The sequence below is a fragment of the Cetorhinus maximus genome, chromosome 4, assembly GCF_964194155.1.
Source record: "Cetorhinus maximus chromosome 4, sCetMax3.hap1.1, whole genome shotgun sequence".
NCBI classification, from domain to species: domain Eukaryota; kingdom Metazoa; phylum Chordata; class Chondrichthyes; order Lamniformes; family Cetorhinidae; genus Cetorhinus; species Cetorhinus maximus.
In genome coordinates this window covers 65,311,089-65,325,701 of record NC_135882.1, presented here as the reverse complement: position 1 = coordinate 65,325,701, position 14,613 = coordinate 65,311,089, and positions in this window count along the sequence as shown.

Genomic DNA, 14,613 nt, shown 5'->3' with positions numbered 1-14,613 from the left:
GAAGACCTTCCCATCCAGATGCTGATACTGAATGCTGATACCAGGTGGTAGGCCATCTCAGATGAAGTGGACGATGACAGTCAGAAAAATGGTAAACAAGGTGGGGGCGATCACACAGGATACTAATTGCAAAGGTTAACTCACTGAGTCTCTTTTTAACATAATAAGGTCCACTAAACCTCGCCTTCCCTGGTTCACCTGGCAAATGTAACAGAACTAGTACTTTATCCCCAGGTTTAAAAGTTAAAGTATCGGCTGTTTTAACCATTCGGCTGTTTTAACCATTCGGCTTTTCATTATTTGTTGGGATGTTTTAAAATGTTCCTGCGCTACTGCCCACGCATTTGACAGTCTTTCATCAAAACTTGGACATTTTTTTTTTATTCATTCATGGGATGTGGGCTTCGCTGGCTGGGCCAGCATTTATTGCCCATCCCTAGTTGCCTCTTGAGAAGGTGGTGGTGAGCCGCTTTCTTGAACCGCTGCAGTCCATGTGGCGTAGGTACATCCACAGTGCTGTTGGGAAGGGAGTTCCAGGATTTTGACCCAGCGATAGTGGAGGAACAGTGATATATTTCTGAGTCAGGATGGTGAGTGACTTGGAGGGGATCTTCCTGATAGTTCTCACCTATCTGCTACCCTTGTCCTTCTAGATGGTAGTGGTCATGGGTTTGAAAGATGATGTCAAAGGAGCCTTGGTGAAATCCTGCAGTGCATCTTGTAGATGGTACACACTGTTGCTACTGTGCGTCGGTGGTGGAGGGAGTGAATGTTTGCGGATGTGGTGCCAATCAAGCGGGCTGCTTTGTCCTGGACAGTGTCAAGCTTCTTGAATGTTGTGGGAGCTGCACTTATCCAGGCAAGTGGGGAGTATTCCACCACACTCCTGACTTGTGCCTTGTAGACAGTGGACAGGCTTTGGTGAGTCAAGAGGTGGGTTACTCATCGCACGATTCCTAGCCTCTGACGTGCTCTTGTAGCCATAGTATTTATATGGCTAGTTCAGTTCAGTTTCTGGTCAATGGTAACCCCCAGGATGTTGATAGTGGGGGATTCAGTGATGCCATTGAACATCAAGGGGCACTGTTGGATTCTCTCTTGTTGGAGATGGTCATTGCCTGACACTTGTGCGGCATGAATGTTACTTGCCACTTGCCAGCCCAAGCCTGGATGTTGTCCAGGTCTTGCTGCATTTGGAAATGGACTGCTTCAGTGTCTGAGGAGTCACAGATGCTGCTGAACATCACGCAATTTAATCTAAGAGAGTAATTTCAGCTTCCTGGACCATAACTTTCTCTTTAATGAATTTAAGTGGTCCCCTTACTTCATGTCCATAGACTTACTTAAAGGGACTGAAACCTGTTGACTCGTGAGGTACATCTCTAATGGCAAATAATGAAAATGAAATTCCCTTACCGCAGTCCATGAGATATTCAAAGCAATAAGCTCTAATCATAGTTTTTAAGGTTTGATAGCATCTTTCCAAGGAGGGGCCTTGTGGCTCAGTTCCAGCATCCCTACCTCTGGGCTAGAAGCTCTGGTTTTAAGTCCCACTTCAGGACTTGATGGCCATGGAAGGTACATTCATAACAGAGTCAAACAGATTGATTATCAGCCTGTAAATCCTCAGAATATGTCGTCGGAGAATATCCCCACAAAACAAGGTCTACCTGCTGGGCTTCAATAATTCAGCCTCACTATTTCCAGGGTCTTTAACCTCATTAAAATTCCTGAAAAAAGCCCCATCTAACTGAACACCTGAATTGTTCTGTTGAAGAGTCATACGGACTCGAAACGTTAACTGTGTTCCTCTCTGCAGATGCTGCCAGACCTGCTGAGTTTTTCCAGGTATTTCTATTTTTGTTTTGGATTTCCAGCATCCGCAGTTTTTTTTTTTTACCTGAATTATTCTCTCTCTCAAATGATTCCACTTCATCCTGTCTAACTCTACGAGCCTGAACCCTAGTTATCACAAAATCTGGGAACAATCCAGGAATGGTCTTCCTGCAAAATCAAAGTTTCTCTCACCTCAAGTGACTCGGTAAGGATTGGAGATGCTAGTACTCTCAAACCTACCCCATGCAATAGGTAAATTAGGAACAATTCTCACAATAACAACTCCATTTACTAAGTCACTTTGTAAATTAACTTCATGCACAGGAAAGGTTCATGTCTCCCATGACTACTCCCAATAATACTTTTTATTCATCAAATTATCTGGAAAACAAATGGTATCATCAGCCATCATCAATGACTGAACTGCCCAGTGTCTCTCAAAATATTAATTTGTTTGCTTGTTTTGTTGGAGGAGTAAGGGAATACTCCTCCCTTAGAGGCAAAACCTCTATAACCTCCAGTAACCTGACTACATCACCAATACCCAGAGAAGAATCCCCTTAACTATCCTGAGCTATATCCACCAGTCTATTAGATTCTGAGGGAACACTTTGCAATTGTACTATTGCTCCTTTTGTATTAACCATTTCCTTTACAGGTATAGGCTTTTCGAAAGAACACTTAGGCATCCCTATTACTGCCACTGATTAAACTTTCAACTTTCCACACCTCACTTTCACATGTCCTGTCCTATGGCAGTGAAAGCATACTGATTTCCTCACGTCACTTCTATCCTCTATGTTTTCATTTATTGATGGGAACAGCTTCTGCATTCTCCATAAAGCAAGAATCTTTTCCATTCCCAAACTTTCTATTCCTCCGGTTTCCCTGTGTGTTTACAAATGGAGATCTACATCACCGCGCCCCCCCCCCCCACCAACCCGCCCCGCGCCATCTGCTTATGTGATATATCATACCCATCTGTCAGAACCACAGTTTCCCTTATTTTAGAAATCTTACAGTCTTCCAGATGTGTCCTAATAACTTTTGGGCTGCTGTTTCTAAATTCTTCTATTACTATTACTTCCCTCAAATTCTCCTCTAACTTAATTGAGCAAAATTACTGGTCAAACAATGCTTATTTTTCCCTAGAAAATTCTACAAAGGTTTGCTCCCCTTCTTTCATTTAAGTACAAAATTTTAATTTATATGCTTTGGGAACAAGCTGAGAAGCATTATATACAGTAGTTGTAACCATTTCATAATAGGAAAACTGTTCATCCAAAAGACTTGATTAATCATCTAATACCTTCCCTACTAAGACACTTTGCAAAAGAATTCTCTTTCTCTTGTGACAAAGCCAGTTTTGTAGCAATTTTCTCAAAGAACACAAAATAACTTTCAACCCCTTCCTCACTAAATTTAAGCACAAGGCAAATGCTCCGAGCTAAATCAAAACCCAGAAATTAATTCAAATCATCATCCAATCTGCCAGTCATCCCCTGTCCACGTAAAGAGGGAGTGCAATGGAGATTCACCAGATTAATCCCTGGGATGGCGGGAATGTTTTATGAAGAGGGATTGAGGAGACTAGATCTGTATTCCCGAGAGTTTCGAAGAATGAGGGACGACCTCATTGAAACTTACAAAATTCTTACAGGGCGTGACAGGCTGGATGTAGATAAGATGTTTTCCCTGGCTGGTGAGTCTAAAACCAGGGTGCATAATCTCAATACAAGGGGTAGGCCACTTAAGACTGAGATGAGGAGGAATTTCTTCACTCAGAGAATGGTTAATCATTGAAATTCTCTACCCCAATTTCTGGAGACAAATTACATCAAGGGATATGGAGATAGTGCAGGAAAGTGGCTTTGGGGTAGATGATCAGCCATGATTTAATTGAATGGTGGTGCAGGCTTGATGGGCTGAATGGCCCACTCCTGTGCCTATGTAAAGAAACTCCTTATCTATCCAGTTCAAAATTTCTTACTACTTTTTCTCTTTGAAACTCTAATTCGATTTTTTGCATTTCTTTCTTTTCCTTTTTCCTCTCTTTCAAGTTCAAGTTTTTGCTTTTCTTTTTCTTCCCTTTGGAATTCTAATTCAAGTTATTTCATCTGCAACTGAATCCTAGCCAACTCAAGTTGCATTCTACCTGGGTCAGGTTTCTCTTCTTACAATCCCAAACGTTGTGCTTTTTTCTGTTTTTTAGCCACTGTTTTTAAATCTGTCTTCAGCCTTTCTGCTAATGCTGTTAACCTAACCTTTGTTAATTGTTGCAACTCACTCAGGGATTAATCTTCCCTCTCAGGAAAAGCCTCAGCAATTAACAAAGCTCTTCCGCTTTCCAATTGATACAGTAAAATTTACTGTGAAATCCTGTTTGCCTAAACTTTAACAAATCCCATCACCCTCTCAGTCTGTGGATTCAAACTGCCGCAAAGAGCTCCCATTTTTGTTATTATCTCAGTCAAGACTAGTAACTTCTTGTTAAAAAGAAATCCAAAATCCCAGTTATTTACTGAAAGATTCCAAGTTTAAACAAAATAATTTTTACTATACAAGAGTTAAACAGTGCAAACACTAATTACTACCTTAGCTAACCCCCTATGCTCTAAAACCTACAATCAATGTAATCTAAACATGAATTAACAGACAAATTGCAGTTAATTATAAACTATAAATTACACGTTAAATGGTAGATACAACTAGGACAAATCTCACAAATTGGCTCAGCAGTCTATCCAGCAAATATGTTATCAATCTAAGTCACAAAGCCCTTCAGAAATCTGGTCAGAGACCACCTAGCACCGACCTAGGCACCAGAAACAACAACAGCAAACGCAGTGCTGTTGACCCTGCAAAGTCCTCCTTAATAACATCTGGGGTCTTGTGCCAAAATTGGGAGAGCTGTCTCACAGACTAGTCAAGCAACAGCCTGACATAGTCATCCTCACGGAATCATAGCCTAGAGATAATGTCCCAGACACCAGCATTACCATTCCTGGGTATGTCCTGTCCTACCAACAGGACAGATCGACCAGAGGTGAGGTGACGGTGACTGCCCTGGACATCAAGGCAGCATTTGACTGAGTGTGGCATCAAGGAGCCCTAGCAAAACTGGAGTCAATGGGAATCAGGAGGAAAACTCTCCGCTGTTTGGAATCATACCTAGCACAAAGGAAGATGGCGGTGGTTGTTGGAGGTCAGTCATCTCAGCTCCAGGACATCACTGTAGGAGTTCCTCAGGGCAGTGTCCTAGCCCAACCATCTTCAGCTACATCGTCAATGACCTTCCTTCCATCATAAGGTCAGAAGTGGGGATGTTCGCTGATGATTGCACAATGTTCAGCATCATTCAAGGCTCCTCAGATACTGAAGCAGTCCATGTCCAAACGCAGCAAGACCTGGACAATATCCAGACTTGGGCTGACAAGTGGCAAGTAACATTCACGCCACACAAGTGTCAGGCAATGACTGTCTCCAACAAGAGAGAATCCAACCATTGCCCCTTGATGTTCAATGGCATTACCATCATTGAATCCCCCACTATCAACATCCTGGAGGTTACCATTGATCAGATATTGAACTGGACTAGCCATATAAATACTGTGGCTACAAGAGCAGGTCAGAGGCTAGGAATCGTGTGACGAGTAACTCACCCCCTGACTCCCCAAAGTCTGTCCACCATCTACAAGGAACAAGACAGGAATGTGATGGAATACTCCCCATTTGCCTGAATGAGTGCAGCTCCGACAACACTGAAGTAGCTGGACGTTGTCCAGGACAAAGCAATCAGCTTGATTGGCACCACATCCGCAAACATTCACTCCCTCCACCACCGAAGCACAGTAGCAGCAGTGTATACCATCTACAAGATTCACTGCAGGAATTCATCAAGGCTCCTTAGACAGCACCTTCCAAACCCACGACCACTACCATCTAGAAGGACAAGGGCAGCAGATAGGTGAGAACACCACTATCTGGAAGTTCCCCTCCAAGTCACTCGCCATCCTGACTTGGAAACATATCACCGTTCCTTCACTGTCGCTGGGTCAAAACCCTGGAACTCCCTTCCGAACAGCACTGTGGATGTACCTACACCACATGGGCTGCAGAGGTTCAAGAAGGCAGCTCACCACCATTTTCTCAAGGGCAACTAGGGATGGGCAATAAATGCTGGCCCAGCCAGCGAAGTCCACATCCTGTGAATGAATTAAAAAAAGGTGACGGCACAGTGGTATACAATCGGCAGGGAGTTTCCATGGGAGTTCCCAACATCAACTCTGGACCCCGTGAAGTCTCATGGAATCAGGTCAAACATGGGCAAGGAAACCTTCTGCTGATTAACACCTACTGCAACACCACCCGCCCATCCCCAGCTGACGAATCACTACTCCTCCATGCTGAACACTACTTAGAGGAAGCTCTGGGAGTGGCTAGGGCACAGAATGTATTCTGGGTGGGGGACTTCAATGTCCATCACCAAGAGTGGCTTGGTAGCTGAACTGGTTGAGTCCTAAAGGTTATGCTGCTAGACTGGGTTGGTGGCAGGTGGTGAGGGAACCAACAAGAGGAAAAAACCTACTTGACCTTGTCCTCACCAATTTACCTGCTGTAGATGCATCTGTCCATGACAGTATTGGTAGGAGTGACCACCACACAGTCCTTGTGGAGATTAAGTCTCGACTTCACGTTCAGAATACCCTCCATGGCATTGTGTGGCACTACCACCATGCTAAATGGGATAAATTTCAAACAGAACTAGCACTTAAAACTGGGCATTCATGAGGCGCTGTGGGCCATTGGCAGCAGCAGAATTGTATCCAACCACAATTTGTAACCTCAAAGCCCAGCATATCCCCCTCGCTACCATTACCATCAAGCCAGGGGACCAATCCTGGTTTAATGAAGAGTTCAGGAGGGCATTCCAGGGGCATCACCAGGCATACCTACAACTTGGTAAAGCTACAACGCAGGACCACTTGCATGCCAAACAACAAAACAGCAAGGGATAGACAGCGCTAAGCGATTCCACAACTAATGGATCAGATTTAAGCTCGGCAGTCCTGCCACATCCAGCCATGAATGGTGGTGGAAAATTAAATAACTAACAAGACGAGGAGGCTCCACAAATATTTCTATCCTCAATGACGGGGGAGCCCAGCACATCAGTCCAAAAGATAAGGCTGAAGCATTTGCAACAATTTCCAGCCAGAAGTGCTGAATGCATGATCCTTCTCAGCCTCCTCCTGAGGTCCCCAGCATCACAGATGCGTCTTCAGCCAATTCAATTCACTCCATGTGATTTCAAGAAACAGCTGAAGGCACTGGATATTGCAAAAGATATGGGCTCTGACATTTCAGCAGTAGTACGGAAGACTTGTGCTCCAGGAGTGGCCGTGCCATTAGCCAAGCTGTTCCAGTACAGCTGGCATTGATCCGGCGATGTGGAAAACTGCCCAGGTATATCCTGCACACAAAAAGCAGGACAAATCCAAATGGGCCAATTACTGTCCTATCAGTCTCCTTTCAATCATCAGCAAGTAATGGGAGGGGTCGTCAACAATGCTATCTAGTAGCACTTTCTCAGCAATAAAATCTGTTCATTGATGCTCACTTTGTGTTCCGCCAGGGCCGCTCAAGCACCAGGCAATGACCATCCCCAACAGAGAGAATCTAACTGCCGCCCCTTAACATTCAATGGCATTACCATCGCTGAATCCTCAACTATCAACATCCTGGGGGGTTACCATTAACCAGAAACTGAACTGGACCAGCCCTATAAATATTGTGGCTACAAGAGGCTAGGAATCCTGCGGCGAGTAACTCACCTTCTGTGGTATTATAGTTCTGATAAATGTAGGACTGTAGCTTTAAGAATAATCCTGTGTTGTAAGATCACATGATCTGTGTAAACCAATGAGTTAGCAGTGCGGAGGATCTCTAAGAGAGAGTTCTTCTTTAGTTAGAGAGTTTAATGCACATATATAGCTGCTGTTGCAGTCTTGTAAATAAATTTCAATGTTTCCACCAAGAAAAATTGCCTGGAAAATCGCTCTATAACACCTTCTGACTCCCTAAAACCCGTTCACCATCTACAAGGCACAAGTCAGGAGTGTGATGGAATACTCTCCACTTGCCTGGATGAGTGTAGCTCCAACAACACACAAGCAGCTTGACACCATCCAGGACAAAGCAGCCTGCTTGATTGGCACCACATCCACAAACATTCACTCCCTCCACAACCAATGCACAGTAGCAGCAGTGTATACCATCTACAAGATGCACTGCAGGAATTCACCAAGGCTCCTTAGACAGCACCTTCCAAACCCATGACCACTACCATCTAGAAGGACATGGGAACACCACCACCTGGAAGTTCCCCTCCAAGCCATTCACCATCCTGACTTGGAAATGTACCGCCATTCCTTCACTGTATCTGGGTCAAAATCCTGGAACTCCCTCCCTAATGGCACTGTGGGCGTACCTGCACCACATGAACTGCAGCGGTTCAAGAAGGCAGGTCACCACCACCTTCTCAAGGGCAACTAGGGACAGGCAATAAATGCTGGCCTAGCCAGGGATGCCCACATCCCGTGAAAGAATTTTAAAAAAGGTTAATTCTCCCCAGGAGTTTTGATTTCCAGTTTCAGTCCTGGTTTTCTTAAAAACTGGGAGGGTCGGTTTCCTTTCCCTGTTTCCCTTTTTGGTTTTGCTTTGCTGCTTACTTTTCATTTCGGGTCTGTCTCAAAAAATTCAAGCTTTGGAACTCTGGATTCCATCACACTAGTCGTTTGTGTTTGCGGGAATTGGCTGTGCATTACATGAACAGCTAAACTCAAAAGTGCTTCCTTGGCTGTAACTTGTTTTAGAACCATCCAGAGGTCATGAAAGGTAAATGCAAGTCTTTCTTTTGTACATAGATAACTTTGCAGAAACAACAAAAGCTTCTTTAATGGAAGAAAGATGCGCAAGACCAAGATTAGGATCCAAAACAGTAAATTCCTGATGATTATGAGATTGGTAATTGGGTGAGGGAAATCACAATGAATCTTGTGAACTCAGATCTGAGGTTGGTTTCTCTGATCCTTTCACATTCTTTGTTTCCAAATGCACTTTAACTTTATTTTAATTGTACCTTAAAACCAATTCACTGTCAATTATAACTACAACTTCCTGGAGATTCAAACTCAGTATAACCAATGATTATGGAACAACAAATCAAATAGAGTTCTGAACATGTAGCAAAACCAATAGAGTAAAAGTTAAAGGAAGACATGTTTAAAATGGACCTAGCCATGTCAGCTCTTTTTTTCAGTTCTTGAATGTCTTTCCTTAATTTACCTGTTCTCATCTCTGACTACTTTTTTTTATCTCACTGACGTTAAGTATTTTTCGCTTGTTATATAAAAGATTTTGAACTCGCAATTTCTTTAATCTAATTTTCTCCTCCTTTGATATCTCGCTTTCTTTCTCACAATCTCTTAAATTATTCTCTCAATTTCCTGAATTATTAACATTGTTAATATAGAACCATATGAACAACAATTCATAGTGAAAAACACTTTGGTCCATCTAGCCTGACCTACACAGCTGTGATCCCTAGTGCAACACAATATATACACTCCCCATTCCACTCGAAAGCCATGTCCTATCTTGGAAGAGGTGAAAAACCAGAAACAGACCCTGACAAATTAGGAGAAAAAATCTGGAAAATCCTCCTAAGGTGATCAAAACTGGTCCAGGAGACCTCTCTGGCAATAATTAACATCATGCACTATGTACCTTTTGCAGGTGGTGATCTTTGCCCAGTTAAAAACAGGACCAGAATTTATGGTTCATTGCACAAGCCAATAGCCTGTTCCAAAGTCCATTGGATGTGAGGACAGAATTCAACAAACCTTCAGTAAGATATCAGGTTGGAAGGATTTTTTTCCAATGTGGAATTGATTCCCAGTTAAAGTACTTACCATAACACCGTTTTAGAAAAATGCTGGATGAACATTTGAATAAGACTGGGGGCAAGCATTATTAACTTAGATACAAATGATTAAGGATGTAAGGAACATGGTGTACCCAGAACTCTAATCACAAATATGTTATGCCACAAGGGCAACAAGCCAAGGATGTATGATATTGCATGTAAGACCAGTAAGGTATTCTAACATGTTTATTGGTTTATTTTTGGGAAACAGGAAATATTTTTTGCCAAACTTTTCCTCCAGAGGTAAATGATTTCCGTAAGTCCTTAATTTGAATGTCTATAGTTTGTGGAAAGAACAGACCAGCTGATCTGAATGGCTTCTTCACATTCCATGCATCTTATGTGTCTACCTCTTGCTATCAAGGAATGTCTTTCTTGATTCCTGTTTTTCCTCAACTATATCATAAAACTTCACCAAATTTACCAACATCAGGGATATCTTAGAATCAGTAAAATGGGTGTTAATTGCAGGTCCCTTTAAATGTGATGGTGTGTTTATTTTTATGTGGCATATATATATATATATCAAAATAGGTCAGATTTGTATATCAGAATTGAGTGTTTGTCACTGAAAGTGGGTGACACTTGAACAGCTTGACTTCAATAATATTTCCATCAGCTGACAGCTGCACCATGAGACATCTTAAGCATTGAACTTGCCCATATCACATCAGAAAATCTGTTCATTTCAGCCTGCCAGTTCAATCTGTCTCATAGTTCCTGCCAGCAGTTCAAAAGAACCTTCATTTCAGTCTTTTCAGTCAACCTGGGATCGTGATGCTGTAGTTTGCAAAGTAAGAGTAGCAATCCTGATATTTCCAATGTTCTTGCCAAAGGATTAAAAAATACATTGGCTTCGGTATTCTGAGCAGCGTCAATCATCGTCAGATTGCCACTCCGCTCGAACTTACCACCCCCAACCCGTCCCCCACTCCGCATTTCTTGCTGGATCTTCTGAGCCTGGCTTTCCCAGAAGTGCAGAGCGCAGCACCCCTCTAGGAATTCCAATGGATCACAGTAGAGTAGGGGAAAGAAAGCCCCCCCACCCCTTTTTTATGGCAATAGCTACCAGATGGCAAGTTTAAATGTCCAGTGTGAATGTTAGTAAATGGGTGAATGGATAAATGTTAGTGATTAGGTGAACGGGTGAGTGGATGAATGACTGAATGGGTAGCATGGGTAGATGGATGAGGTAAGTGGCCAAGTGGGGAGATGGGTAGCATGGGTAAGGTGGTAGGTGAGTGAATGGCAGGTGGGTGAAATGGCAGGTGGGTGAGGTGGTAGGTGGATGAGATGATTGGTGAGTAGCTGGGCGAATAGATAGGTGGGTCGGGGATAGTTGGGTTAGGTCAGGAGGAGTAGTCAGGTCGGGGCTAGTCAGGTATGGCCAGGGTGGGGTGGTCAGTGGGGTAGTTGGGGGGGTCAATGTGAATGATTGGAGGGTCAGTTGTGCAGTTACCCAGATGTTAGATTAGGATTTAATCTGTCTAACATTTCCTGGGTAACTATGTGGGTAAGTAGCATGGAACTGTCCGAAATCACCAATTCTAACTTAGAGTCGGAGACATTCGGGGAGGGTCCTGGGGAGCAGGGGAAATGTCCATCCTCTAATGATTCGGAGACCAGAAGATCATGATTATGAAAAGTCACTCCCCTGCCTACTGTAGATAGATCATATTCAGTTTATATTGAACAAAAATGCATTAACACAGCTTTCATTTTGTAGTGAGTCCAGGTGCTGGCAATAGAATTTTATTAATTCTAATATGGCAAATTGCCATGGTAATTTGGCTATACAATAACTGTAAATGTGGCATGTAGGAATAAAAATTGTATAGTTACATTTGGTTTGATGGGTAGTATCCAAATATCCAAAAACACCAGTGGCTTGGTGGATAAGTGTTATATATGGTGCAGCCCTGAGTCATAAACTCGAGGAAAGACTAACATGCGATCTCTTGTCTCTGCATGGTTAGTCAATCATAGCTACAATGGAGGTTTCAGGAATGTACTACAACTGGTCTTAGAGTAGCTGGGGACAGAAAGGGAAAAGGTGACCATACCTCTTCATTCATATCCAGTGTTTCATTATAGGTGAGATTAAAATTACCTCTACAGTCAACTAGATGACACATACTCATTATTCACACACGTTGGTGAAGGAATGATATTGGGCCATTGATTACTATAGAAATCCATCTTTATAGTATGCCAAGATTCATGTGTTATGAATGATCAAAAATGCCCTTTTTAAAGGGACACAAACAATAAATTGCAAATTATGAGAAAATGGAAAGGAAACTTATCAACTTAAAGCAAAATGTTGCTTCTAGTGTTAATCATACACCACAGTCTCTTCAGTGTACACCGATCATGGAAGATCTTAAGAGTATACCACACACTCCCTCTCCAAGGAATTCCAGGCACGGATATAACTGTGGAAGAGAGGCAGGCAATCGGACCAAACAACCCTTAGAAACCTAAACAGGGAAAAGGAGAAATAATAGAAATAAAATTTTAAAAAGCATAACTGTTGTAAGGTGGCTGAGTTGCACTATTAGTGATAGAGTTGATTTGCAGACACTTCTTGGGTGGAAACATTAAGTTTATTTACAATATACTCAGCAGCAACTACGCATGTGCTTTCAACTCCAACTCTATCTCTACACTGACTATGGAGGTAGCCCATGCTACTCTCCTATTGATTACTACAGACCATGTGATCTCTCCTAACAAGTATTATTCTTAAAGGTACATTACACACTAAATAAAACCATAATTACTACATTCCTCCCCCTTTAATTTGGCTATACATAATATATTTACAAGTACATATTTTCCAAGCCAACATAATATTTACACTGGGTAAGGAATTTACAAGTTCAGTCTTTCAGGCGGTTTCCTGGTACGTGCGGAATGTCGCAGCTCCACAACTTCAGATTCTTTGTGAGGAACCTCCTGTTCCAGAGTTGCCTGAACATCAGGTGCTTCGATAGGCACTTGCAGTTCCGCATCCTCAGCTCTTACAGGAACATCAGACATGTCAGTCTTGGGTTGAGAATCTTCAACAGGAAATACAGACCCGGCCATGGTCACTGGTGGAACCATATCTTGATGATTTGTCTCTCTCTTCCTTAAATGGTCCACATGTTTACGGATGATCCGGCCTTCCACCTCCACATGTTACGATAGAAGCCCAGTCACCATACTCATTTCACCCGGTAACCACTTTGGTCCTTCCTCAAAGTTTTTCACGTATACCAGCTCTCCAACGGTAAGTTTCCTCTTATGACTATGCCAGTCGTGTCTAGTTTTCTGGCTTCCCTGACTCCTTTCCACATTCCCCTCTAAATTCGGCATTATTAAGCTCAATCTCGTTCTGAGACAGGGTTTCAATAATAACTCTGCAGGTGTGACACCTGTTGTTGTATGAGGGACAGTCCTGTAATGAAAAAGAAAGCGTGTTAGCTTAGTTGCCAAGGAATCGCCAGTTAGCTTTTTCATGACTGTCTTGAATATTTGAACCGCCCTTTCGGCCAGTCCATTTGAGGAAGGGTGGTACGGTGTAGTTTTCACATGAGTGATATCATTGAGGCTGATATACTGTTGAAACTCAGCACTCGTAAATGCCGTGCCATTATCGGAAATGTCTACTCTGACGTAGTTGCTCAATTGCAGCACTTGACATTGGTGACTTCACCTCATATACATCCAATCATTTTGAAGGGGTATCGACAATGAGGAGAAACATTGTTCCCAGGAAAGATCCAACGTTGTCAATGTGTAACCACACCCAGGGTCTAACTGGCCACTCCCATGGGTGTAATGGAGCTGTCACTGGCAACTTTTGCAGTTGCTGACATTGCACACAGTGCTTTACTAAACTCTCTATTTCGCCATTCATTCCTGGCCACCATAGATAGCTGTGTGCTATGTTCTTCATTCGGGAAATTCCTGGATGAGCACTGGGTAGTTCAACTAAAAGTGGCTTCCTTCCCTTTGGAGGAACTATCACTCGTGAACCCCACAATAGGATGCCATCCTGGCTGATTATTCATGTCTTCTATGGAAGTACAGTTTCATTTCATCAGGTATGGGCCCCTGAAACCAGCCATGTTCCACTTGTTTGCGTACTTGAGAAAGGACTGTGTCCCGACTTGTCCGGTCTCTGATCTTTCGAGCACATACCGGTGAGGAATCTAAGAAATTTAACAGTAAAACAAGTTCTTGTGGAACTGGAACATGCTCATCATTTTCTTGTAAAGGCAACCGACTAAGGGCGTCAGCACTTGCGATTTGATTGCCAGACCTGTGTATGAAAGTGTATTCATGTGCTGCCAGAATTAAAGCCCATCATTGTATTCTTGCTGATGCTATGGGTAGTATAGCCTTTTCCTTACAAATAAACCTAACGGTGGTTGTGGTCTGCAATGATTGTAAAATGGCAGCTGTGTACGTACTGGTGAAATTTCTTGACACCAAAGATGATGGACAGGCCTTTTTCTATCTGAGAGTATCCCTTTTCAGCTGTGGTGAGCATCCTTGATATATAAGCTATTGGCCGCTCTGTGCCAGCGTCCATGCGATGAGATAGCACTGCTCCCGCTCTGTAGGGAGATGTGTCATATGTCAGCACCAATTCTTTCGTCTGGTCGTAATGTACTAATAGATTGGGTGAGTGAAACGATTGCTTCACCTTTATGAAAGCTTCTTTCTGGAGCACCTCCCAAGACCAACATTGGTTCTTTTTGAGTAGGGAATGCAGGGGGGCCAGCACTGTAGACAAATTG